The sequence below is a fragment of the Eleutherodactylus coqui genome, chromosome 1 (assembly GCF_035609145.1).
Source record: "Eleutherodactylus coqui strain aEleCoq1 chromosome 1, aEleCoq1.hap1, whole genome shotgun sequence".
Taxonomy (NCBI): domain Eukaryota; kingdom Metazoa; phylum Chordata; class Amphibia; order Anura; family Eleutherodactylidae; genus Eleutherodactylus; species Eleutherodactylus coqui.
In genome coordinates, this window is record NC_089837.1 from 119,941,258 (window position 1) to 119,968,191 (window position 26,934).

Genomic DNA, 26,934 nt, shown 5'->3' on the forward strand with positions numbered 1-26,934 from the left:
TCCCATCTCTCTCTCCCGTCTCTCTCTCCCTCTCCCTCTCCCTCCTCTCTCTCTCCCTCCCTCTCTCCCATCTCTCCCTCCCCCTCTCCCATCTCTCCCTCTCCCATCTCTCCCTCTCCCATCTCTCCCTCTCTCCTATCTCTCTCTCCCATCTCTCTCTCTCGCTCCCATCTCTCTCTCCCATCTCTCTCTCCCATCTCTCTCTCTCCCATCTCTCTCTCTCCCATCTCCCTCTCCCTCTCCCATCTCTCTCTCTCCCATCTCCCTCTCCCATCTCTCTCTCTCCCTCTCCCTCTCCCATTTCTCCCTCCCCCTCTCCCATTTCTCCCTCCTCCTCTCCCATCTCTCCCTCTCCCTCTCCCATCTCTCCCTCTCCCATCTCTCCCTCTCCCTCTCTCTCTCTCTCTCTCCCCCAACTCTCTCTCTCATCTCTCTCTCCCCCATCGCCCTCTCTCTCTCCCATCTCTCTCTCTCATCTCCCTCTCCCTCTCCCATTTCTCCCCCCTCCCATCTCTCCCTCTCCCTCTCCCATCTCTCTCTCCCTCTCCCATTTCTCCCTCCCCCATCTCTCCCTCTCCCATCTCTCTCTCCCTCTCCCATTTCTCCCTCCCCCATCTCTCCCTCTCCCTCTCCCATCTCTCCCTCTCCCATCTCTCCCTCTCTCCCATCTCTCTCTCATCTCTCCCTCCCTCATCTCTCTCTCTCATCTCCCTCTCCCTCTCCCATCTCTCCCTCTCCCATCTCCCCCCCTCTCCCATCTCTCCCTCTCCCATCTCTCCCTATCTCCTATCTCTCTCTCCTATCTCTCCCTCTCCTATCTCTCTCTCATCTCTCTCTCTCTCATCTATCTCTCTCTCTCATATCTATCTCATTATCATCACAGACACAATTACAATGAAAGATATCATCTATATTATGTAGCTAGTGGTAGATAACACAGGATCACACCCTTGATAGCAGTAACAGGGACATCTCACCTCCTTCCCCTTCTGATCCTTTTAAAGTGACCTCAATGACACAAGGCATGTACATAACATTCTCCCATACATGCTAAGGAATTATTTGCCTTTGCCTTCAGTAAAGCACATCTCTGAGCACAGTAAAGCACAGCAGCTGAGGCAAAAAAAGTTGTTTAAAAAAGGGAAAAAATATAACTAGAACCGTAAATAAATATTAGAAAAGGATTTAGAAAAATATTTTTGTTTCAGTAAACTTTTAATTAGTAAAAAACAAAAACACATGTGATACAGATAAAATAGTGCTCAAAATAGTTCAATATTCTACTTCTTTACTAAAAGTAAGGTCCCTAGGGGTGTATGTAAGAAACTTCAGCATAACAAAGGAAACAGTACTTCCCTTTTCATGATACAATACAAAAACAATCTAAACTTATAACAAATCTCAGTGGATCAGCATGAATAATATGGTTTGTACAAAAATGTGAATTGGTTTCATTAGAATTCCTATGATATGTCACTAACGCTAATAAAATTAACCCCTTAATGACTCAGGATTAGAGATGAGCGAGCGTACTCGGAAAAGCACTACTTGCTCGAGTAATTTGCTTTATCCGAGTATCGCTGTGCTCGTCCCTGAAGATTCGGGTGCCGCTGCGGCTGACAGGTGAGTTGCAGCGGGGAGCAGGGGAGAGCGGGCGGGAGAGAGGGAGAGAAAGATCTCCCCTCCGTTCCTCCCCGCTCTCCCCTGCAGCTCCCCGCTCCGTGCCGGCACCCGAATCTTCACGGACGAGCACAGCGATACTCGGATAAAGCAAATTACTCGAGCGAGTAGTGCTTTTCCGAGTACGCTCGCTCATCCCTACTCAGGATGTACGTTTACATCCTTGCTGCCTGGTACTTAAGGTTAACAAGATAAACATACATCGTATGGATGGAGCAGTTTCTGGAGCTGAGCCAGTGCCATCTGCAACTGTATCCGGCTGTTACTGACAGCCAGGGCCCGGCTGCACCAGCCAGGATCTGTAAAAATACAGAGCCCTGCTCTTAACCCCTTAAATGATAAATGTTGATCACAGCATGTAAAAGGGTGAAAGAGGGAGCACACTTCCTCTATGATGTCATCGGCCCAACAGGATGCCATTGCCACGTGTCCTGGTCTGCCATGACATGTGATTGTTAGCAATAGCTGTAATGCAATGCAGTACAGACATACTGCAATGTCTTACTATAGCATTCATAGGATTGTGGGTTCAAGTTCCCTAAAGGGACATAAATAATGTGTGAAAAAAAAATAGTAAAAAGAAAGTGAAGAAACATTTTTGTCGATTTTCCCTTCATTAATAAAAACTAATAAACCACAAATGTTTGGAATCATCACATCCGTAATGACGTGTACAATAAATTTGACACAATATTTAACCTAAACAGAAAAAAAAAATTTAAAAAAGCTAAAAAAAATTGAGCCAAAATGCTTATTTTCATCAATTGTCTCCCAAAAAATGCAATAAAGGTGATCAAAAAGCTGTATGTACCCCAAAATGGCACCAATAAAAACTACAGTTCATCATGCAAAAAACAAACCCTCATAGTGCTACGTCAATTGCAAAATAAAAAAGTTATGGTATTTTAAATGCAATGATACCAAAAAAAATAATTTCTAAAGAAAAGAAAAAAGGCTTTATTATACGAATATGGAAAAACTTAAAAAAATAATTTTGGTATTGTTGCAAATGTACCCACATGCAGATAAAATATAGGGAAAGTGATATGGAAAAGGACCTGGGGTACTAGTGGACTGTAGACTTAATGGGAGCAATCATTGCCAGTAAGCTGCTGCAAAAGCAAATAAAGTCTTGGGGTACATTAAAAGAGGTATAGGGGCAAGGGATGAGAACATTATTCTTCCACTATATAAGGCACTTGTCAGGCCTCACATGGAATACTGCGTACAATTCTGGTCACCGGTGCTCAGGAAAGATGTTACAGTATTGGAGGGGGTTCAAAGAAGGGCAACTAAACTAATACATGGAATGACGGGACTGGAATACCCAGAGGGGCTATCAAAATTAGGATTATTCACTCTGGAGAAAAGACGGCTAAGGGGTGATCAAATGACTATGTATAAATACATGAGGGGACAATACAAGGATCTCTCCCAGGATCTGTTTATACACAGGACTGTGACTGTAACAAGAGGACATCCTCTATGTCTAGAAGAAAGCAGGTTTCATCACCAACATAGAAGGGGGTTCTTTACTGTAAGAGCAGTTAGACTGTGGAACTCTCTGCCTGAGGATGTGGTGATAGCAAAATCCATAGAGGAATTTAAGAGGGGACTAGATGCCTTTCTAGAATACTATGATATCACAGGATATTAGGTGACCAGCAGGGTTGTTCTCAAATGTTGATCCTGGGATTACCCAGGCTGCCATTATGGAGTCAGAAAGGAATTTTTCCTCCAATGAGCAAAATGGCTGCTTGGAGTTTTTTGCCTTCCCCTGGTCAACAAGGGTGGGGGTTGAAACAGGCTGAACTGGATGGACACTGTCTTCATTCGGCCTAACATACTATGTTACTATGTCATTTATACTGCATGATTAATGCTGTAAAAAAAAGCAAAACACAATGGCAGTAAAAAAATGTAATAAAAGTTATACAATGCGCTATATATACCCCAAAATGGTACCAATAAACACTACAGCTCGTAACGCAAAAAAACAAGCCCTCATATGGCCATGTCGATGGAAAAATAAAAAAGTCATGGCTTTTTAAAAGTGAAGATGAAAAGGGCATTGCGCCCTTAAATCCAAAATAGACTGTGTCCTTAAGGGATTGATTAACATCAGATTGCAAAAAATGGGTAAACTGTTTTTATATATGTAGCAAACTAAAATTAGTAGCCCTTTAAAATAAATGACCTGGTCTTGTTGCCAGGGAGCAAGAGACAGTGTTCCTCTAATACCGTACTAGAGTTGGGGGCTTCCCTACACGCATAGCTGATTACAGGCTGTTTAGGAGGATTTACAGTCTGTGTCCTACTCATAGAGTGCAGACAAATTGCAATGTAAAATCAATCTGTCTGCTGATGGATTTACTGAACAGCAACAGGGATTCTGGATTTCCTGCAAACCCCCATCAGTATTACCACAATTCTCCTGTTTAGAAAGGAAGCTATTCTAATAAAGGCAACGAATTACCCGCAGCTACAGCTGAAATGGCAGGGATGATAGACTCCACAGTGACCCATTTCTCCCCCAGGTGTAAGTAAATACAACTTAATATATAACTTTCCCTTTTCTTGAGACACTTTGTACCCCGGATGACCATCTGAAATATCTTTTCCATAGACTGTAAATCAGTGGCATTGACTTAACTACTAAGGCGTCAAACTTTTGAAAAGTTTAGTTTGGCCGGTTTGTGAAGTTTGGAACATTTTTTAGTTAACTTACTTTGAACTGGACCTTCGCCAGTAATAACCAGTGACAGTGGTAGTGGTGCCTATAACAGTGTTAGCGCTATTGCCTCGCAGCGGTGAAGTCCCAGGTTCAAATCTAACCAAGGACAACATTTGCATGGAGTTTGTATATACTTCCTGTGTTTGTGTGGGTTTCTTCTCCATAACAATCACCTTTATCTATATAGTGCATACATTTATTGAGGAGAAGGAAGATGATGAAACATGGTGGCTCAGTGGTTGTAGCACTGGGGTCCTAGGTTCAAATCTGACTAAGGGCAACATCTGCATGGAGTTAAATAAAGGTGATTATCATGAAACACAGGGAGGACATGCAGATGTTGTCAGATTTGAACCTAGAAACCCCAGCACTGCAACCACTGAGCCATAGGAGATGAAGAACCACAATGATGTTCGGTTCACTCAACACTACCAATGTCCTCCTTTACCACTTATAGACATTCATGTTGTACTTTACTTGCACTTCCACCCAATCCGAGCATGGCAATGGTACAAGCAGCTGGCAATGCTTAGAACAGTTTTTTCACTGTTTAACGCTAGTCATTTAGAGATAAGGAAATTAGCTTAAATGTGGTCATTTCCAATTTTACGGTGGTGCTTGCTGCGGCACTAAATGCCTATTGTTTTTACGTTGCTCATTTGTTGCTTTATTGTGTATATGTATTAAAGAAAGTTTTACTGTAGGCAGAGGTTCCTCATTCCACCTCTGTTATCGCTGAGGCAGGAATCATTCTCTCTCTACCCATTATATAAGCATGCTGCGTACATAACAAAAAAAGTTGAATCAACTGAACACTGGCAGATGCTGGGGTACCCAGGTGTCATTTAAAACATGAAGCTCTTGAGCGGCACTTTCTTTCCCTACATCAAGTTAAATAGTGTCTGGTTTAAATATACCTGTAATACCTGTGAAAAATATGCAAAACAGTACATTGGTAGCTCAGCTGTGAAGACTTCAGCATTGTAAATGCAGCTGTTACGTTCATGTAGGATGCACTATGATGCCCTTCAAGGACATCACCAAAATGTCAGACCAAGACACAATAATGTCTGCAATGTATCAGCACAGAAATGTGTTATATCACCAAAACAAGGGAAACACAAAATCTCCCTTACTAACTATGGCTTGGTTGATCCTGCCTTCAAACAGGGTAATTGCCCTGATAGGGACGGCTCTACATGTCAAATCTAGAGGGCCTAGCCTGTACTTAGATAGAAGATAGGGAAGGATGTATAGCATAAGGAAATGCTAACAGAGCTGGGCACAGGTGAATAAGCCCCAGAGTAAAAGTATCACCACTGCTATTTATCTACCACAACAGGGAGCTCAGGAAGGAAAAATAACCAGCACTCATATAGATGCGGGCACAGAATTAATACACTCCTATTATGAATTGGCCAGCTAAGGGAAATACCTCCCTGTTGGCCAATCAATCCATACACCATAGGAGATATTGAAGCAGGGAAGAGAAGGAAGGGAACATTAAACACTGAGGGATTTCTGAAATATGACTCGTAGGGGAACTTCTGCAGTAACAGGAAACACAGAGGAATTCCCAACAGATGACTCCAAAGGAAACAGACACGCATAGGTGCTCAGTGCCGAGGTGCATTCACATGGGCCAAAGCTTGTTTGTGACATCACCATGGCTCCACTTTCTGATTGCAGCTGGTGTGCCACAATAGGAACACTGGATTATAAATCAGATTGTAACTCATAACTGGGTAGTTAAAGTGTAAATTAGTAAAGAATGAGACAAATAATTTCTGAGACACATGTTCCACCAAAGTTGTCCTCAGCCCAACTACACCCCAATAGGATGAATGCCACCATAAATTGCTCATCGTGCTTGACAATGTTCAGGTTGTGCTAGAAAATTACCTCAAAGCTCCTGTATTTGCATACTCACAAACAAGGTGTTAAACTTTAATTTTCCTGATTTGTCACTTTGTTGGTATCACATTATATTGTGTTGTGACAAAGTAACATACTGTATGCAGAAAGTGAGCACATTTAGATGGAATATCTTATTGTTTTGTTGAAACTAGCATTTGCAGCTTGCCTTTGTTTGACTAATCAACAAGACATTTCATGCTTATCACACTAATGCACAATGAAAAACTCTTCATGGCGTTTCCTTGCAATGATGTTACTAAAATAAGAGCGACTGGATAGATTCCATCTGTTAGTTTTATTAGCACAATTGTCACAGTAAAGCAATCATTGATACAAGCCGTGTCTGACGCATCCATCTAAAGCAAGAATAGGAAGTCACATTTAGAACTAAAGCTTTAAAAGCTTCTAAATATACGTATACAGATATCTATAGGATGATATGTAATTACTGGACAATAAAACAGTTCTTATGTAAGAATATTGTCAGATACATTACATAAGAACTATGCTTTTGTCCAAAAGTGTATGTGATCTTTGGGTTTCAATGCAAATTTGCATCAAAATGTTAATTTTCTTTTTTTTTATCAGACCATTTTTATTAAAAATTATATTTTTGAATGCAATTACCCCTTGATTTCATTACATTTATACATGCATAAGTATAATGTGCATAGAACATATCATTACCCCACCCAAACAATACAATCAATCATAATTATGCAGATGATAATCACCCCCATCGGCCCAGAGAAAATATTTAGACACATACAAAAAGGGAAAAAGAAACAAAACAAAAAACCCTAAGGCTGGTTTTTCACAGGGCGGATTTGCCGCGGAAATTCTGTCCGGAATTTTGCCGCAGCAGATCTGCCTGTGGCCGCTAATCCCGGGATGAGACAGCCATTCTCAGAAATCTTGTCCACACGGGATGGCGAATCCGTCGCGGCAAAGTCGGCAGAAGCCAGCGTTGCGGCGCGGATTCGTCGGCCGCAGCATGTCCATTCTTTTTTTTTTTTTCCGTTGTGGCCGGGCTCTCCTCTTTGGGAGCGCCGGCCGCAATGGAAAAGTGTGCGGCCAAGCCACTCCAAAACCCGTAGCTAAGTGCTGCGGGTTTTGAAGCAGCGGTTTCCCGGTGAAAATCTCGCAGGTTTTTCGCCAGGAATATGCCATGTAGGAACCCAGCCTAACACTTCTCCTCCTTCTCGCCTCTCTCCCTCGCCCCCTCCAAATCCCATCAGTTTTTTTCAATAACTCAATCCAAACAACACTTGATCTCAACTATCTGTTATATATATATCAGTCCATATTCCCCAAATTTCCTCAAATTTGGTCAAACAGTGTCTTTTTTATATATTCCCCCCTTTCCAAAGATAACATCTCTTATTTTTGTGACAAATTCTCCTACTGTCAGGGGTACATGCTGCATCCAACGGGCAGTAATCAGCTTCTGCACCTAATACAATGCTCTCTGAATTCCCAAAACAGTATGCCCAAAAAAGCCCTTTACTACTACCCAATATTCAAATTCTGAGATTAAAACCAATATTAACAAGATCTATTTTAAATTATCTCTAGTACCGCATTCCAAAATTCACATAATTTTACGCAATCCCAAACCATATGCATTTAATCTGCATCATCCGTATGACATTTCAGACAGTCTGAGTTTAATTTAGTACCAATGTTAAACAGCTTTAATAGAGTACAATAGGCTCTTGCACTAAATATAATAGCGATACTCTTGACTTTCAGATAGAGATATCACTGTAAACATACACACTCTGTGTTACATTTATATTCGCTAATATGGCCTAAATCTTTTTCCAATTTTTCTTCTATCTTTATTGGGAATTGCTGTAAATAACAAAAAAACATCTGTCTATATAAATAAGATATTACACCCTCTGTAGCTCCAGAACAACCAAGAAAACTCACCAAAGGGTTCAGTCACATGGGCGTTTTTTAGAACGCCTAGTTTACTCCCGCCTTGTAAGCTATCTATCAGAGAACTCTCTCCTAGACCCCATACAGTCTGGCTTCCGACCCCCAACACTCAACAGAAACTACCCTTACAAGGGTATCTAATGACCTACTGACAGCCAAATCGAGGGGCGATTACTCCCTACTGATCCTCCTCGACCGCTCCGCAGCATTTGACACTGTTGACCACAAACTCCTCCTCAGTATGCTTCGCTTCATTGGCCTAAACAACACTGCTCTCTCCTGGTTCTCTTCCTACCTATCTGACCGCTCTTTCAGTGTCTCCTTTGCTGGCTCTACCTCCCATCCTCTTCCCCTTGCTGTTGGGGTCCCACAGGGGTCGGTCCTCGGCCCCCTCCTTTTTCCATCTACACAGCCCCTATTGGACAAACCATCAGGAGATTTTGCCTCCAATACCACCTGTATGCTGACGACACCCAGCTATACACCTCTTGCCATGACATCTCTGCACCTTTCCTCCAAAACATCACCGACTGTCTGTCTGCTGTCTCTAACACCATGTCCTCTCTCTACCTAAAACTAAACCTCTCTAAAACTGACTTACTGGTATTTCCACCCTCCACTAACCGACCTCATCCTGAGTTCTCTATCTCAGTGTGTGGCGCCACCATAACTCCCAGACAGCATGCCCGCTGCCTTGGGGTCATATTCGCCTCTGGATGTAGGGGGTAAATGATAGATCAATCTCTCGCCCCAAACATGTCAGCTGCACCTCAAGAACATTCCAAGAATCCACTCTTTTCTCACTGTAGACACGCTAAAAATGCTTACTGTTGCCCTTATCCACTCTCGGCTCGATTATTGTAACTCATTGCTGATCGGCCTCCCCTGCACCAGACTTTACCCTCTCTAATCCATCCTGAATGCTGCAGCCAGGCTCATCTTCCTGTCCAGCCGCTACTCGGATGCCTCTGCCCTGTGCCAGTCACTGCACTGGTTGCCCGTTAAATATAGAATTCAATTTTTACAAACTACCTTCATCCACAAAGCCCTCCCTCATCTCAATCCATCACCCAGCCCGGACTCTCCGCTCTGCTAATGAAACCAGACTAGCGCCCCTTTAATTCGAACTTTTCATTCCCGCCTCCAAGACTTCTCCAGAGCAGCACCTGTCCTCTGGAACGCACTACCAAAGGCTACCCGAGCAATCCAGGACTCGCAGAACTTCAGGCGTGCTCTAAAAATGCACCTCTTCAGGGAGGCATACCGCATACCCTAAACAAACCCCTCTGTACTCTGCCTGATAACATGCTCCCTGACCTATTGACTGCAATTCCTGCTAGCCATCATAAATCACTTCTGCAGTCATACAGATTCTGTCGTCACATGGCCAAATGTCTGACCATTGTCTATGTGTATAGCATCCCTCACACTGCACCTTGCCACACCGAGCACATCTCCAGCCCGTTACCTTCTGTATCACCCCATTACTTGTAGGATGTAAGCTCATTTGAGCAGGACCCTCACCCCCATTGTTTCCATCAACTGATTACTATGTAACCGTGGTTCTGTAATTTTTGTATTTCTTTTTGTCTTTCTGTATTCCCCCTGTCTACGTAAGCGCTGTGGAATATGTTGGCGCTGTACAAATAAAGATTATTATTGTGCGCATAACTGATGTGCTCAAAAAAAATCGCGTGACCGAAGCTTGCATCACGGCAGAAAAAATGCTGCCAGCAACGTTTATCCGCGCAAAAGGGCTCAGTCACACGGTCGTTTTGATGCTCAAAAAGAGCGCTGCCCGCTATCCTCTGCCACAGCTATCACAGCTGTGGCAGAGGAGAACGATGATCTCCCATTGAATTCAATGGAGCCGGCAATACAGCTGGCTCCATTGAAAGCAATGGGCTATTGGCCAGCGCTGCAGTAATTTTCGGGGAAGGGCTTAAAATATAAGCCCTTCCCTGAAAACCATCCAGAAAAAGTGTAAAAGAAAAAAAAAAGTATACTCACCTCTCTGCAGCTGCCGGGGCTCAGCCACGTCCAGTCAGCTTTTCTCCTCAACTGCTCCCAGTAGTATTCAGCAGGCGGGGATTTAAAATCCCCGCCTGCTGAATGGGCTGCCTCTAATTGGCTGAGTACTGTGACCAATCAGAGGCAGCACTCACCCATTCATGAATTCAATTGCTTTCAATGGAGCCAGCTCTATTGCCGGCTCCATTGAATTCAATGAGAGAACATCACTCTCCTCTGCCACAGCTGTGACAGCTGTGGCAGAGGATCACGATCTTCACTATATGTTCTCAATGGGGTCGGCATTGCCTGTGTTAAGTTAACATTTGCTACTCCTTGCTTAGGAAATGCTATTACAATACTTATTTTATCTCTATTGCCAAATAATATTTATCTTGATTGGTTGCATCAGGTGCTTTGCTTAGCAGCTGCAGTGGAAGTTAGGATGCCAGGGGGCCCCAAACATCTGCTGGGAGCACAGCTTATGAGAGCATGCAGACTGTGGTTGCCGAGCAGGACCTTCAGCGTCCTGAGACATAGAGGGCATATGGAGGCATAATTACTACTAGGAGGGCACTATTGCTATTTTGCAGGCACTTGGGGGCTTTGTTACTACTAAAGTAGCACTTGAAGTTCATAATTACTATTAAATAGGCACTATTGCTATTATGAGGGCGCTATTACTGCTGAGGAGCATATGAGGATATAATTACTATTAGTGGGCACTATCACTAATAAGCGGGCACTATTACTACTAAGGGGACACTTGGCACGATGTATTTATGTTATGTGTTTGGTTCTGATGCTGTACTTATGTACTGAGCTTGGTTCCAGGGCTATATTTATGTTATGATATTGGTTCTGGTGCTGTATTTATGTTATGATGTTGGTTCTGGAGCCAGCTGTATTTATATTATGAGTTTGGTTATGCTGCTGTATTTGTTCTGACGTTGATTCTGGTACTGTATTTATGGTATGAACTTGGTTTTGGTATTGTATTATGGTATGAGCTTGGTTCTGGTGCTGTTTTTATAGTATGACTGGTTTCTGGTGCTGTAAGTTAGGTCTAGCAGACAGAGGTGTTGTCGTGCCTCCTGAGACTGCTTCTTCCAGCATCCACAGGGTTACTGTGTCTGGCTCCTCCACCCAGCTGGTGGTGATTTGCAATTATCCTCCTATTTAACCTCCCAGGCCTTTCCCAGAATGCTTGGTGTTGTGTACTTCCTTGTATGACTGCTGCTGCTATCCTGTCTGCATTCAGTTCCCTGTGCATGCTAAGATGGATTATACTGTGTCTTTGGGTGAATCCAGCTTTCCGTGTGTTTTGCTGCTGGTTTCTCATTTGCTGCCTATTCCCTGTGTCTGTTGTCTTTTTCCCTCACCTTATATCCACTCCTCCATATCTGCTCGCTTGGTGCAGCTGACTCTGGATTCTTATCCTCCCGAGGTAGGTAGGGAAGGCTAGTAGTCAGGGATAGGAAAGGCGGCCTGGATCTCTCCACCTTCAGGGGTATCTCCAGGTATGGGATATTCTAGCCCATCTGAGTTCAGGGTCAGGTCCGTTCCCATTCCTTTTTCTTGAGTTCCAGCCCGTGCACAGTCTTTACCTCAGTGTCAGCTGTCTATCCTGTTGAGTGGTTTCACTTGGTAGGATGACGCAGTGGATCCACAAACACCTTGTAACACTGTATTTATGGTATGAACCTGGTTCTGGTGTTGTATCATTGTATGAGCTTGGTTCTGGTGCTGTATTTATAAACTAAACTAGATTTTATACAGTAAATATATACTGCAGTTAACTCTGGTGCCATATTTATTTTAAATAGATAAATAGGTTACAGGTGGAAACACGGCAGCTGGCTGTACATTGCCAAACTATGCCCACTTGCGGTGGCCACTGACCTTGCACTTTTGGCAGTAGTTCATGCTGCCTTGGGCGCAGCGGGTGAGTATGGTTGGGCTGTGTGTGACCATCTGCACCTGTGTTTCCACTTTTAGGGTGGACCTCAACTCATGGGCCAGTGCTGCATGCTTGCCCCTCAGGGCAAAATTTGCCAGCCAGCTCCTGTGTCAGCCTCTCTTATTTTAGAATGTATTGCTAGATATTTCTAGGCATTCATCACCACTAATATTAGACTGTTTCCTTGTGAAATCAGTACTATAAGCACTTATGATAAATTTCGGTATTTTCTCCCACAATGTGCATACCAAAGTATCCATCACCATAATTAGCTGGTGAAGATAATCACCTCTAGATCAATGTTTGTAGTTCTTTAATTCAGTGGTGAATCTGTGTTATCTGGAATGCCTCCAGCTAATGATCGTTGACTGATCACTCGGGCTTATTAGTTTTTAGCTAGAGTATCTACCTATTATTTTTAATGTTAACTAATCATAATCCTATTTAAAGAACTGAATTTATACATTTTATGTAAAATATCTCCAATAGTTACTATGCAGGATGTATTCACCGATCACTTTAATAAAATGCTATAGTAATGATATAATTCTACATTTTACACCATGAATTAATATTTCCCTCACATTTACAGAGTTTTCCCATTGACATTACCTGGCAGACTAAAGGTAAATTAAAACTATTCCCTTGGCTACATTAAGGTGAAATTTCTGCTCCAGTTACTGGAAAATGCAGGGAGGCTGAAATAAATCAGACAACATTCCCATAGAAAAGACTCAAGCTTGAGTAGCCAGAATTGATTTCCTTTAATAAGACTTGTTTGAATTCTTTCAAAGCATTCATTTGACATTCCATAAGATTTAGTCTAATTTTACATTATTTGTATCATACCATAATCAAAGACCCACGTGAAAAACACTTGTGTAATCTTTCTTTAAAACAAGCCTATACATTGACTAGGATCCAACGTTCAATGCAGAGAGAAATTCTCCATCATATTAGTTTTGGCTTAAGATAAACATTTCCTTGATTTTTGTTTTTTTTTCAAAACTATAATAAGTCTTTCGGAGTAGTTCTTGGATTTTGAACACTATTCTGTACATTTTTTAAGTACAGATCCTTCCAAATTCACTTTTTGTGAACTCCACAATATGATTTAATGACAGTGAGGATTCCCTCTACAATGTGTATGTAGGTTTTCGCTCTCTATATCTATATAAAATATTCTTTATGTTGAGGTACAGCCCCCTGCACTCAAATCATTTATCTCTTCAGATTACATATTTCAGGTTCTTTTCACTTTCTGCAAGCACCGTTGGACGTCATTAATAGGTTGTAACCCTGCATGGTGCACTGCATGTATTAATAGAACTTGGCAGCCTTGTGTGGGGCAGAGTGTTAACGCAGCAGAAATACAGTCCTAAGCTCTTACTCACGACCTGAAGGTTGCTGGTTCAATCCCCGTTTGGTTCAGGTAACCAGCTCAAGGTTGACTCTGAGGTCAATAAAATGACCACCCAGCTTGTTTGGGAAGGCACTCGCAAACCAACCCGCAAAAACAGTCTGCAATGCTTGCACCAGGGGACTTTTCCTTTACCTTACCTATGTTTTATATGTCCTTTGGCAGCTTCACATGGACTTATTTGCACAAAAATGTATTTGTGTGCAGGTATAATACTGAGCAATACATGGTAGGTGTGTGAGAGGTTGTTCAGCAGTATCTTATACTTGTACAATGCTCCTCCAAGAGCAATTTGCCCATCTGCATTCTGTTGGGAAGTGGTGTTTGCATGTAGGTTAATATGGCCTCTGGTAGTGATACCCATGTACAGGTATCTTTTTAAAGAGCTTTGGATATACTGTTCTCAACATAAGTCATCAATATGTAATTGATGAACATCTAGCCAATCATACCCCCATACTTCCATCAGCAAAATGAAGGAGTGCTCTACTTCATTTATTCTTTTGTTATCATAATTAAAATAAGAGTACCATTGTAGTTAAGTAAATCACGTACACACATAAATACCTTGCCAAAAACACCAGCCAAATGATGCCAAGCAATATCAAAGCAAAAAGTTGCAAAAAGCTGTGATCTAATTAGCATACAGCAACATAAACATGACTGAGCCAAACCAGAGAATAAAGCAAATAGAAAAAAAATCAATGGTCCTACCCAATCCAGATGTTATTCAGATATGCTTTATACATTTTATCTTCCGGTTTCATGATGGATCCAATCATGAAAACTGCTAGCAAAAGAACAAGAGGAGGGAGAAGGGGACCTAAAATCATCCTGTTATTCCCTACTGTCTAGTAAGCCCTATCCCAAATAAGGGAGGTTACCACCCTAACAAGGGTGACCCCTGAATTAAAGTCCTACATAGGAGACCCTAAAATGTCCCGATCCGGAAAAGGGTCACTTAACAAATGGACCAACGCGTTTCACCAGTATAGTAGAAGAATGCATAAATATTAGATTTCATGTGTAAAATTAACCTGGACTCACAAATAGCCTTATTCTATGCAGGATCTAGACTATATAAAAATATTCTGAATTTATAGTGAATCATAGTTATAAACACCATTGCACTCAACACCCGAGCTGTAGGTAAAAAGATGAGCATAATAGGCTGAAGAACCATTTTTATTGACTGTTTTTCATTTGCATATATTAACATGTAAAGAATACAAAATGCATTTTTTTCCTATAAAGAGAATCAGATTTGGTGAAAATGGGTATTTCATATAAGTTTCTCTTCTGTGTTCCTCAAAACATCGGCAAATATTGCTTACATATTCCTTCAATTCTCACAGCACTCTTGAAATTTTGGATAAACCCTGTTTGACATGCTGGTTACTTGTCAAATATGCAATGATCCATTCAAGTAGTCGCTGTTTTGTCTTGATAAAAAGTTTTCTATCTGCTGTTTTACTTCTCTCTCAGTAATGAGTGTTACTATAATAATTAAGCATAAGCAAAAAAACTTGTAAATTACATCACTTGAATGAGCTGATTAGAATCATAATACCAGGCACAGCCACTCCTAAACGTATGGAGCTGTTCCTGCTAAACAACAAAGTTGGAAGTGGGATGGGAATACCCCTTTTAGTTTTAGTCAAATTGGTTTACTGTGATACTTTTTTTTGCCTTTCAGCTATGCTGATTTGAATTTGATTACCGTATCTGTTTTCTTTGACCTGCCTAATAATGGGTAGGACTTCCTCTGAGCCTCAGAACATCTTGAATTATTTGTAACATTAATTTAATAAGAATCTTGCTAAATTTTCAGGCCCGTAGCATCTCACAACTGGCTGCAAATCTCAATATCACACCAGCCAAAGTTGTCTGTGTTGCAAACTGTTGTAGGTGTGCCAGCCACATTCAAGGCAGGGAACCGGGGTGACGTCTATAAGTCAGCCTGGTCCATATGACCGGTCTTGTTTGTAATACCCATCTGATAGTGATCAGATGCCTGATGTCTGTCTTATTTGTCCTACCTGTCCGTTGGTGCTTGGACACCTGAGACTAGTCTTGTCTGTATCCTCCATCCAATAGTGGTCAGACATCTGAGGTATATGTCCTGTCTGAATCCCCTCCATCCGTTGATGTGCAGATGCCCGAATTTCATCCATCCACTGGTGTGCAGATGCCTGAATCCCCTCAGTCCACGGGTGTGAAGATGCCTGAATCCCCTCAGTCCACGGGTGTGCAGATGCCTGAATCCCCTCAGTCAACGGGTGTGCGGAGACCTCAACTATATACTCTTTGTTGTGTCCTGTGTGCCTGTGGACTTCTATTGGTTATGTGCCTTTTCCCAACCCTGTTGGTATTTCCATTTGCGGTATGTCTTTCTCTCTCCTCCATCTGCGTTCAGGCTAGGTTCCCTAGGTTCGAAACATAGGGCCATCCCTATCAGGATGATCCCTTTACTTGTAGGCAGGGTCCTCTAAACCAATGTTGGTTAGCGATAGCATTACCATCTTTTGGTGTATCCCTTGTTATAGTAATGTTATGCATATATATGTTGCTCTATTATAGACATGGTTTGGCATGTTGGTGATGTTTGTGGAGGGCACCCTGCAAGTACGTAACACAAACTTTGCAGAGTCTGACTGGAAGAAGTCATCGTAGTGGTCTGGGCCAGATGGAAAAAGCAGGAAAAGTGAAAAAACTCTAGTCAGAATGGACATCATCTGTGAGTCATGTACTTTACTACAATCAGTCTGTAGAGCGCCTGTACAGAACTGGTATCTATCACTATCTGGTCACTGTAGAGTGGTAATATTGGTCTTTATATAGACACTAGGATTAGGATGCACCTCTCCAGTGATAGACATATGTCACTGGGATTGAGGACCATCTCAGGATTGGTCAGTCCTCCCTCATGCTGAACCCCTAGCTATGCCTTTGGTGAAGAAACTTCATAGTATGAAAACTTCTATATAATTGTACTGTTAGGCTATTATAAAAGGAAGTGTCTCTACTTCATCTTCTGGTAGAATAATCATGGAGATAGTGAAAGAACCCATGAGTGACCTCACAAGGTGTTCAGTAGAATCCACCCCTGATGTGTAGTCAGCAGCTCTTCTGTATACTGTACAGCAGGTCAGAGCTAATAGAGCACTATAGAAAAAGGAAATTACAGGCTATTTTGAAAGCTAAATGCTCACAGAGATGTGCATTATCACATTTAATTTTCTCCAGATTAATTAGAAAATGATAGGTGTTGTACCTGCCAACGAGACGCAGACTAAGGCTATGACCTCCTTTTAAAGATGTCATAATATTTTAATTCCATTAAATTGCTGTGGGGCCTTCAGTTTTGGGTTAAGATGAAAAAGACATTACAGTATTCATACTCAGGTGTTCTACATAGTAGATGCTGAGCCAGCAGGATAGCCCGATTGTCCTACCGTCATTGACGGCCATATTTTACAGCACAGATGCTGCGCACAATGTTAACAGAGCTGGCAGATACTACTGACACCGGAGATAAGAAGTAGGGAGAATACATTCTGCTATAGAGTAAATGGCTTTAGGAGATAGAGAAGTGCTCAAGAAATGCAACGGTTGACTCATGCCCAGTGTTTAGGTTAAGAGCAGTTAAAGGTGGCAGCGCGGCTGACGACTAAAAATGATCACTATAGGCCTTCTCACACAGGTGTTTTTTTTTACAGAGTTTACACTAAGCCTCCATTTATTTTAATGGGGCTTCTCAGACGAGCGTTTTAGCGCATTTGTAACACGCACTAAAACGAACGCTATAAGTTCTATTTTTGGGCATTGCAGTGCGTTTTTGACGCCCAGCATCGTCCATTGAAATGAATGTGGTGCGTTAAAAACGTTTTTAACACTGCTTACTATGCCACCGGGAGGGCAGAGAAAATGGTGATGTCATTAGATTGCTTTGCCTGTGTTACTGCATAAAATATGCAGTAAAAATGCCCAAAACTCGCGTGAGGTTCTTGCCTATATGAGACACCTATATCATGAGATGTTTCATGTGAAAATGTAACTGAATAGAACCCCTAAACTCCACCCTTTTAGGCCGGTCTCACATGGACAGGTTGGATTCTGCATGCGGGAGCCTTTCAATTCCTGTATTGCGGATGGTCGCAGCGAGATGCCGTCCAACCTGCGCAGTACAGAACATTAAAAAAAAAATCTCTTTTTCCCACGTCGTCACAAGACGATGACATGGCTACCCACGACCTATCCACAGGTCGAACGGCTTTCATTGACTTCAGTGGAAGCTATCTGTGTGGAATCCGCACAAGAATAGAACTTGCTGCGATATTGTTTCTGCGAGCGGAAATCGCAATCGTTGTCCATTAATATGAAGCAGTTTTAAGTTGTGGGAAAACCCCTTTCAATTTAGATGGCCTAAAAATCTACATGAAGTTTAAAGACAACCTGCAGCAGTGCCGATCTCATTGAAAATGATAGCAGAACATCGTGATCCCCTGCCGCGGCTGTGACAGCCATGCCGGGGGATTCCTTTAGCAGGTGTTTCCACATGGACTGCAAGGGTGATATTGGGCAGTGAGTCACAGCCTGATATCATCGTCGCCAGTGTGAAGGAGCTCTGACTCTCCCTAGTGACTTAACATAAGAACTTTGACCTGACAGGTCACTCAATGTATCAAGCTCTAATTTTATGGCAGTGGTGAGGATGTCACAAATCTAATGACACCAACATCATCCACCAAAGGTCACGCAAAGGGGTCAAAGTACGGTGCAAGGAAAAGCCTCTGTGAGGGCTTCTTTCTAACATGGCAGACTGTATTTTTTCTTGATAGCATTTGGGGGTTCGTTAGACTTTTTGATCACTTTTTACGGTACCCAAATAAGAGCTGGTATTTAATGAGAGCTGCACCAGCCACTTCACAGAGGTCAGAGCAGAGACTTCCACTCCAACCCCTGCGTAATTGCAGCACTTTCAGCAGGCGCACAATTAGCTGATCGGTTGAGGTTGTGAGCGGCGGACCCCAGCCGATCAACTATTGAGGACCTATCCTAAGGATAGGTCATCAATAGTATTCTCCCAGGAAAACCGCTTTAACTACATGAGGGCAGCCCTGTGTATAGGAGCACAGTGTCCCATCTGCCCAACCACTACTTTGCGTACTGTGTGTAACTGTGAAGTAACAGAGTACAGAGACACTGGCATGCAAGGTGGAGAAGCCCTGGGGTGGGCACTTACAGTTCAACCGCTGCTGTTGCTTTTCCAAGTTGTAGGAGAGCTAGCCGAGTGTACGCCAATGAGCTCCCCCATTGGTTCAGCACTTAGTAGTCCCACTTCTAGACTGTGCTGATCCTGTGACAGACTATCGGTCTGCAGGCTTCGGGACATACTCAACGGAACAACGGCAAGCCACCTGATGCCATTGTTATCTCCGCCTCTCCCTATCTAACTCTGTCTTGGGCTGCAGCTAGCCAGTGCCTAATGCCCGGCAGCAGTACTGTGAGTGATCCTGTGTGAGTTAATGAATGGGTGGCCTAGTGCAGACAGTAGTTAGTAGACTTGCCAGGTCACCCACCCCAGCTGCATTCATTTAGAAGTAATCAGTTCAGTGCTGCCTGCCTCTGTGTTTTAGGTGAGTCATAATTGGATAATTGAATCCTAAGGTTCACAAGGCAGAATGTTTGACACATGCGAATTCCACCTCTGTGGCTTTCGGCCATGTTTTTTGCTGTACATCCACCCTGCAGATGGGCAAAATCCAAGTGCGGAATTCAGACACATTTCGTTAGTGTTTGAGTATTTAATGTGTGGCCTAAGACACTTCTTCCTATATGGCCCAAAGACTCCAAAAATGTTGGACACCCATTCTCAGAGGCATAACTTGAAGCTCCTGGGCCCCAATGCAAAACCTGGAACGGGGCCAACCCCGAACTACAATGCTTTATTCATAGTACTGGGCTCCCTATATGGAGAAGAGAGACCTTATGGGCCCCCCAAGGCTCCTGGGCCCGGGTGCAACCGCATCCCCTGCATCCTCTATAGTTAGCCCCTGCCACTACTTTAGAGCATAGCTACTATGCTAAATGAGCTACCCATCAGTATGAATTTGGATTCAGTGGGTGTTACTACCCCTGGTCAGGTGGACTTTATATTGACCGCTGTCCCTTGAGGGTGCGCCCCGATTATTGCAGGCACCTGTTCTTAAAGGGACTGCTCGATATGTCATTATATATACGATGATTTTGGCTGTAGGAAACGGTTCACATTGTTTGTAATTGTGATTTTACAAGATATTCTCCATATTGCTTCATTATCCAATTTTCAGTAAAGTGCTGTTTTTGTTCTAACACGGTGTGAAGCCTTTCCATAAGCGGAGTCCTATTCTGCACCTGTCACAGGAGGATCCTGTCAGAAGCTGGTAGTGGCAGGAGACAAAGTGAATGGCAGCAGAGGAATAGAAGGTAAAAGGCAAGGTAAATGCAGTGAAAAACGTTAGACCTAAAAATGCTTTATGCAAATTCCCAGTAAAGCCCTTTATCAAGTTAATCCAGATCAAGCAGTATAGGCCGGCTATGACACACTTTCTAAAATCGTATCACATAGGCTGTGGAAGACGACAGCTGAAATATGGAATGCGCAATTCAGCCATGTAAATCGCAGACGTGCAAACGGCGAATAGAGAATATAGTTGTGGTTGCGTGTTATTTTTAGGACTGTTGTCTGACAGAGAAGGTCAAAGTCATCCGAAAACATTGCCTCATAAAGAATGAAAAAACAGTAAGTGAAAGAAATCTGACAATTTGACAAGATAGATAATTGTGTGAAGAAATAGTATTTTACTACGAGCACCTTCTCCAACTCCTGACAGATTCAGCGGTTTGACATCAGAAGAAGCATTTGAAAGAGACATTACACTTGACAGCAAAGTATATTATTAGTCATAGTGTCTTAAAGCTTATGAAGCTTCTTGTAGTAAAAGGCATTCTTACATGGCACCGTTCCCAGACGTACGCCACAGCGAGACGTACCGCATTTATGTGAAATTATCACCAGCAATTAGAGGACTGCGCCTCTCCACATTTGTCCAACTATTAAAATTATGTTCAGTCATTTTTAGTTTTATGTGTTTTCAGAAAACATTTATTAAAAATGGCGCTTTTTGCGTGCGCAAAAAGTACAGCGAAATAAGCTGATGCATGCACAAAAAAAAATAGTTTATTTTGCAAACATGTAGAGCTCAAATACGCATACACTTGTGTAAAGGAAGCATAAGGCCAGCTTCGCATATTTACACGTGCATATGCGTAATTAGCTTTAAATTTTTGCGCACGTGTGCATATTTTACTTTGGTTTTTTTTCACATGTATGTCCTGCGTACAAAACACGCAAGCATGTTCCCATTCACTTCACTGGACAATAAAGTTTAATTAGTTTAATGTGTGCTATCTTCGTGCGCAAGAAAATAAGACTTACTACTTTCTTTTTGTGCGACTGAAATGCATATGCGAAAAGCGCACGTGACCGAACGCATTGGAATCAATGGTTTCTAGTCACTGTGTATAGCGCTCGCGAATTTTGCATGTGTAATAAGCAGCATAAATGCGTTTGTGTGAAGAAATCCTAAGGAAAAAAAGTTTAAGGGAATTGCGCCAAAGTTATTAAAAGGTGCATGATTTTTTAAATTTGGCCCATTTGAGACTAAGGGTGCATTCACACGAACGTATATCGGCTCAGTTTTCACGCCGAGCAGATATACATCGTCCTCATCTGCGGGGGGGGGGGGGAGGATAGAAGAGCCAGGAGCAGGAACTGAGCTCCTGCCCCCTCTCTGCCTCCTCTCCACCCCTCTGCACTATTTGCAATGAGGAGAGGCGGGACAAGGGCGGGGCTAATTCGCAGAACTTAGCCCCGCCCCTGTCCTTTAATTGCAAATAGTGCAGAGGGGTGGAGAGGAGGCAGAGAGGGGGCGGGAGCTCAGTTTCTGCTCCTGGCTCTTCCATCTCTCCCCCCCCTCTGCAGATGAGGACAACGTATATCGGCTTGGCGTGAAAACCGAGCCGATATACGGTTGTTGAATCCAGCCTTAGATTGTTCACACGTTGTTGATTTGCTGCAGATTTTGTCACAGATCATGTGTGGATCAGCAGCAGATTTCACCATTTTACCCAAGCTGGCTGTGTATCACCCGAGGTGGCCCTTACAAGCACAACTATAAGGCGCTGTTCACATGTCCATTTTGTTAACAGATTTTACGTACTGTTGTATAAACCGACGGCAAATGTAGGGCGTTATTCACCCAGTGTATGCAAAAATACTGTGCTTTTCTATACAAATGGATATCCTATACAAAAGATATACTGTACATTTTTTAAATACTTTTTTTTAACAGTTAGTCATAGGGTGACTATACTATGCTGTAGCTTTCCATCAGAAGCATTCCCCTGCAAAATAACACAGACAGAAGGGAAAAGTACATGTGAACAGAGCCTAACATCTGATGTCCCTCTGATCTCAATTCTATAAATACTATTGTTACATCTCTGGGTGGTGGCATTATTATATGGCTATGAATTCAGTTCTACTGCTTGCCTCTAACCTGTGACCTCGTCCATAGGAAATGCCTCACTAGGGCCCTCCTCCCCACTCTACTGCAACATCTCCTATGGTGTATGGAATGATTGGTGGACAGGCAGGTGTGTCCCCTGGTTGGCCAATCAGCCATAGTGTGAGTATATGTAACCTGGTCACACCCATTCCTGGATGTGGGTAACTCTGTAGTCTAGTTGTTTGTGTGAGGATGTATGCATTGCAGCTCTCTGTCTGGATCCAGTTTGGTGTATAAGTCTAGCTGGATATGGTTTCAGATGGGTGCAGTCTGTTTATTGGTGTCTAAAGATGAGCGAACGTACTCGGTAAGGCCGATTTCGCAATTGAGCACCGCAATTTTCGAGTACTTCACTACTCGGGTGAAAAGATTCAGAGGTCGCCGGGGGGCGTGGCGTGGTGGAGCGGGGGTAGCAGCGCGGAACAGGTGGGAGCTCTCTCTCTCTCCCTCTCCCCCCCACTCCCCTCTGCAACCCCCCGCTCACCCACGGCGCCCCCCGAACATTTTCACCCGAGTAGTGAAGTACTCGATAATCGCGGTGCTCGATTGCAAAATCGGCCTTACCGAGTACGTTCGCTCATCTCTATTCATGTTTGGTGTTATTTGTTCCCCTCCATCCATAGGTATGCTAAAGCCAGAATCTTCCCCTCCACATCCATAGGTGAGCAGATGGCGGTATCCTCCCCTCCACGTCCATAGGCGTGCGGACACTGGAATCCTCCCCTCCACGTCTGTAGGCGTGCCAACACCAAAATCCTCCCCTCCATGTCCGTAGGCATGCGGACGCCAGAATTCTCTTCTTACGTCCGTAGGTGTGCGGACGCCAGAATCCACCCCTTACATGCGTAGGTGTGCGGATGCCAGAATCCACCCCCTGCGTCCATAGGTGTGCAGACACCAGAAATTCTCCCCCCACGTCTGTAGGTGTGCAGACGCCAGAATCCTCCCCTCACACATATAGGTGTGGACACCTACATCCATGTCTTGTTTTGTGTGTGGGGTGAGCATGCGACATCTCTCTGTTGGGGTTTATCTTACATCTATCTAGTTCTGTTCTCTTTCCTGCTTTCCATCTAGGGACAGACTAGATCCTTAGGTATGAGATGGAGGGCCGTTCTTAACAGGACAATCGTACTGCTAGTAGACAGGGTCCACTCCCTCATAAGTTGCTAGGGATGACTTTTCCTTGTATGTTTGGTCCATCTGGGACAGTTATGTCTTGGTGTGAACCCCTTGCTTACTTCGTTCGTGTAGGCCAGGTAGATAAGCCCTGCATGAATGTAACAACTATCTTATATCAATCAAGCTGTCAGAATATTGTGATTAAACCCGGAGCAAGAAATGCTTTTTAAATGAGAATAAGAAATGTTGTTTCCTCTGAAATATAAAGTCTGTTCTCCCGCGTTCAGCAAGAATCTCCCATAAATAAAATAAATAATTGTATGGGGGATTTGACAGCACCATATTAATTTATCTAACAGCATGAATAAATCCATTCTAGCATGGTAGCGTTTATTTGATATTTATCTTTAATGTAGGATTTTAAAGAAATATTGCATGTGCTTCGCCTAAATGCGTCTGAGCTCAAAAAGTTAAACGCAACTAAAGATTCTTATCAGCTTATAAAAGATATAATGAAATTTATATTTCAATACAACGTACTACCCTGACACAACATGAAAAATACCTAAAACCACAAATAATATGTGACAAATGACAAAAATAACATAAATAAAATAATCTGGGAAAAAATTTATGTTGTCTGCTTTGGGCAATATCTATTTTTTTTAACCCCTTAAGTATCAGGTTGTTTTGTACCTAAAGAACCAGACTTTTTATAAGAATTTTATCCATGTGGCGGTTTTTCTGCCCTATTTTTTTTTTTCTTCAGCTACCAAAATTATTTTTGTTGCCTTTTTTTACTGTGACATAAAGAGCTACATTTATAGTTTATTTTTAAAATTAGTATATTTATGCTAAAATAAAGTAGGGGAATGGGTTCCTCATTTTGTTTTTATTTATAATTTATGTAGTCTTGGATTGCATTGCGCATATGGCGACTGCTATGGTTGACGTCAGAGATGGGTCATTTTCTTTTTTATGTATATAAAAATATGTGTACATTTTTATTTTTTTCTGTATTTTTTTTTTTACTTATTTTAGTAATTTTTTTTTTACCATTTATGTTGTTCATTATGTCATATAAGACCTCTAGGGGACATTCACATTGTCTATTTTTTTAATGTCATACTTTTCCCCTGTAACTGGATTCCACAGCTACAGTGGAAAACATCCCCTGCAGTGACATTAGTCACTGGCAGCGCTGATCAGGGTCTGCTATGACCCTGCAGCTCTGCTGTGCCAGGGGCACCTGGGGGTCACGTGTTCGCTAGGTCACATAGCAGAAGAAACACTTTCACATTCACTCTTTAGTACATAGAGTTTATTGAGCGCTATGTAGCTTGGAAAGGAGAAGTGAAGTCTTCTCCTTTGTATCTTTATTGCAGAAGCAAAGGCTTTAATACCACACCACACTTCTATTAATAGCCAGGATTAAAGCCCAGGACCAAGCACCGTATATTTACAGTGCTTGGTCCTTAAGGGGCTAAGTTGGATTCCAGCAAAGTACGATCAGCTGTAATCTGCAGGAGAACCTTGCCAGAGGTTTTTAATTCCCCTGCAGCACCATCACAGTAGAAATTGTGATAACACTGCCCAAACACCAACTGAAAATGTAAGAAGACAGCGAGACAGTAGAATACACACATAGGGAATCTGTCAGCTTGATCATGCTTTCCAATCTGCAGGCATGATGATATAGAGCAGGAGGAGCTGAGCAGAATAATAGTTTTATAGGGAAATATTCAGTATAAGGCCATTACACAGGCGGCAAAGTCGTGCAATTTTGTCGCAGTGCTACAAATCGCATGTATGTGAAGCCCATGCTTTCCTATGGGTTCCTTCACACATGCGATGTTTTGTAGCATGCGACAACAAAACACAAAAACCTTGTGGGTCCCATGATATGCACGTGAGTCGTAAGGTTTTGTAGCCCATGTTTCCCTATAGAGCCTTCCTCTCTGTTGCATCGCACAAAAACGCAATTTGTGTGGTGCTATGCAACTTTAACAGTAGGAAATCCTACTGTCAAAGCCATAGTCTAAAACCATAACTGCAGAAGAAAAAATACACATAAATCACCTAAGAAGCACTGCCAGCCCAGCCGCGTCTTCTCCCCAGTCCTCGACACTTGTCTTCTTCTTCTCTTCTGGCCAGGGATTGAAAATCCCTGCCTCCTGGAAGCAATGCCTCTGATTGGCTGACGCTGAGTCAATCACAGCCAGTGCTCGATGAACCAATCACAGCCATTCATCGAGTGCTGGCTCTGATTGGCTAAGCGTCAGCCAATCACAGCTAGCGCTTCCAAGAGGTGGAGATTTTTCAATCCCCGGACAGAAGAGAAGATCAGTGCTGGGACCCAGGGAGAAGCTGCGTCAGAGCCACGGACAGCGCATCTAGGTAATGTAAGCTTTTTTAACATTTTTTTTCTTCAGCTACGGCTGATTTTCGAAGTAGGGCTTATATTTCAAGCTTATTTTCGCTAATACACTGCACCCAGCCGTGTGAATGGACAAGAAAATGCTAATTAAGCTCAGGACTTGATCCCGTCTTTTCTTCATTACGGCATGTGAGGCGACTGCCTAAACGGATACGCTCGTGTGAAGGAGCATTTACACACACACACACACACACACTTCTTGACTTTCACTAGCAGTCATTTCATGCTGAGCATCTTACTCCGCAGGAAACCATTAACAATCACTTGCATCCTGCAGGATATCAGGCTGCAGGTCCCCATCTCACTGCACAAAGTGCATCACATGATCCAACTGCGGCCTCTTTCATATTTTGGTGTATGTTTGAGCATATACTGCTTTTTAAAGCATATGTTGGAAGTTGTATTTTTGCAAGCGCTGGTGAAGCACAGGTTGGAGATGACTGCCGGTATGAGTACTTCTTTACTGCTTTAAAGGGCTTTTCCCATCAAGCACAACCCCTTTCAGAATGTTACTAGAACGAACAGCTGATTGCCATGGTTCTCTCTCCAACTACCCTGGCAAACAGCTGATTTTGCCGTGACCTGTGCAGAGAAAACACTGTTGTTGCAACGGTTGGTATGGAACACAGGTGACAGGATATGATGCAGGAAACAGAGTTAGAAAACCTGTATTTTAGACAAAGAACTGAAAAGAAACAATGTAATGCAATTTTGGGGAACAGCTTATAAAGCAAATAAACATACAGTATCTTTGCACAATCCTGACTAGCTAAGGCTTGACAATAGTACTTCACACTTGTACAGAATGGTTACAATATGAGGGCTCTTTCACATGGGCGCTGCGATTTTCGTCCGTCAGAATCGCGGCTGAAAAATCGCATGAACAAGAGGCAGCCATGATCAAGTCGCGGCTGCATCTCCTGTTTCCTTTCCCATTTAGATGCCACAACCCGTTCAGCTCTGCTAAACTCCCTTCCCCTACATCTCACAGCCAACTCTTTAGGGCAAGCCCCTAACATTGTATTATATGGCAGCCATTCAGAATGAATACAGAGTGGTTCTCCATTCTGTTTCATAGAGGGGGATCCTGACAGGGCG